The 2,209-nt window shown below is 48.0% G+C and overlaps 1 pseudogene; it reads right to left on the reverse strand.

Moving 5' to 3' along the window:
- Nucleotides 1-2,209, reverse strand: part of LOC112072031 (retinal guanylyl cyclase 2-like) — a 38,332-nt pseudogene that overhangs the window by 19,550 nt on the left and 16,573 nt on the right.

A 2,209-nucleotide genomic window follows, 5' to 3' on the forward strand; every position in this document is an offset into this window, starting at 1 on the left:
AGAAAGACCGGTGATGTCGAACGGCGCCCGAACAAGGAGAGGGACCGGACTTCGCTTAGCGAGACTATCCTTTGTTTTTTCACAACAGGACAATGACCCTACACACCCTCCAGGCTGTGTAAGGGCTATTTGACAAGAAGGAGAGTGATGTGCTGCATCAGATGACCTGGACCTCCACAATCACCCGAACTCAACCCAATTAAAATGGTTTGGGATGAATTGGACTTGCAGAATGAAAGGAATAAGGCAGCCAACAAGTGCTCAAGCATATTGGGAACTCTTCAAGACTGTTGAAAAAGCATTCCAGGTGAAGCTGGTTGAGAGAATGGGTGGCTACTTTGAAGAATCATATAATCAAAAATATTTTTTGATTTGTTTATAACTATCGTTTTGGTTACTACACGATCCATATGTGTTATTTTGATAGTTTTGATGTCTTCACTTTTATCTTACAATGTAGAAAATAGTAAAATTAAAGAAACACCTTGAATAGTACTGTGTCCAAACTTTTGACTGGTACTGTAAGTCTTCTGTTTCTCTATCTCCAGCTCCTCGGTCCTCTCTCTGATCAGCTCCTCCAGGTTAGAGGAGTACTGCTCCAGCATCCTCAACATGGAGTCTATGATGTTGGTCTTCCTGCCCTTGTTGATGTTCTTAAACTGGAGACAGAGAGGGAGGAGGGGAGAGAGAGAGAGGAGGATAGAGGTGAGTGAGAGAGGTGGGGGTGGATGAGAGAGAGGGATAGAGAGAGAGAGGAAGAGAGAGAGAGTTTGAGTTTCTGAAACACACACACAGATTTGAAGGCATTGTATAACCCACCCCCACCCTCCGTACCAGGTCAAAGATCTCGTCGAAGCATGGCCGTCTGTCTGGCTCTTCGTTCCAACACTGTTTCATCAGCTGGATACACTCCATAGGGGCGTAGTCAGGGGAGACCACCGGACGACACAGAGGAGGGGGCTTACGGATTTTCTGAATCAACTCTGGAGGACAGGGGTCAGAGGACTATTCAGGTACATTCATCTTTCCTCAATTCCTCCTTAAAACCCATTGGAGAAGAAGGTTTGAGGGGAGGGGCCTCAGATCTTCTCCTCCAATATGGTTGCGATGGAGGCGATGAGATACAATTCAAGGAATCACAGAAAGACATTTAGATAGAGCCAGTCATATTCAATTCAAATCACAACTTTATTGTCTCACAATGGCAGAAACATCTAATGGAGAGGGACAGGTCTTACTGACAGATGGACTATCCAGATAAAGTGTTACCAAGAAGTCTCTTACCTGCAAAAGACTGCTCCATCATGCATAATGGTGGGCCCCTCATGACCACTTCTGTTACCTGTAGTACAGGTGTACTCTGGGTAATGTAGTCTCTTACCTGCAGAAGACTGCTCCAGCATGTAGAAAAGCGGGCCTCTCATGACCACTTCTGTTGCCTGTAGTACAGGTGTACTCTGGGTAATGTAGTCTCTTACCTGCAGCAGACTGCTCCAGCATGTAGAAAGGCGGGCCTCTCATGACCACTTCCTGCATGATGATGGCGAAGCTGTACACGTCTCCATGGAGACTGCCGTAGAGACCGGGGGAGGGGCCACGCAGAATCTCAGGGGCAGTCCACAACAGGTCTAGGAGGGAGGGACACACACACACGAAGAGAACCAAACAAACACATACTGTACATAAACACACTACTGTTATATGCACTTTTTTATCAGACAGAACCCTGTCCAGACAGAACCCTGTCCAGACGGAACCCTCTCTAGACGGAACCCTGTCCAGACGGAACCCTGTCCAGACAGAACCCTGTCCAAACGGAACAGGAACCCGGTCCAGACCGAACCATGACGAGACAGAAGCATGCCCCGACGGAAACCTGTCCAGACGGAACCCTGTCCAGACGGAACTCTGTCCAGACTCAAGGCAAAACTCTCTCCACTCCTCTCCAGACCTACTCACCCTCTGCAGGAGGTTCTGTGTAGGGGAACTTTGCTGCCTCTAGAACCTCATTGTATCCGTAGTCAGAGATCTTCAGGACGAAGCGTCCGTCCACCACACAGTTCCTGCTCTTCAGACGACCGTGATACAAGTTCCTGTGGTGCAGGTACTTCATACCCTGGGGGAGAACACGGAACATAGAACTCAGAGACAGAACACTGGAGATAAGCATGGAAGCCAGACATGCTCTTCCACCTTACCACATTCACTT

Source organism: Salvelinus sp. IW2-2015, unplaced genomic scaffold (genome assembly GCF_002910315.2).
Source record: "Salvelinus sp. IW2-2015 unplaced genomic scaffold, ASM291031v2 Un_scaffold1805, whole genome shotgun sequence".
In the NCBI taxonomy this organism is placed as follows: Eukaryota; Metazoa; Chordata; class Actinopteri; order Salmoniformes; family Salmonidae; genus Salvelinus; species Salvelinus sp. IW2-2015.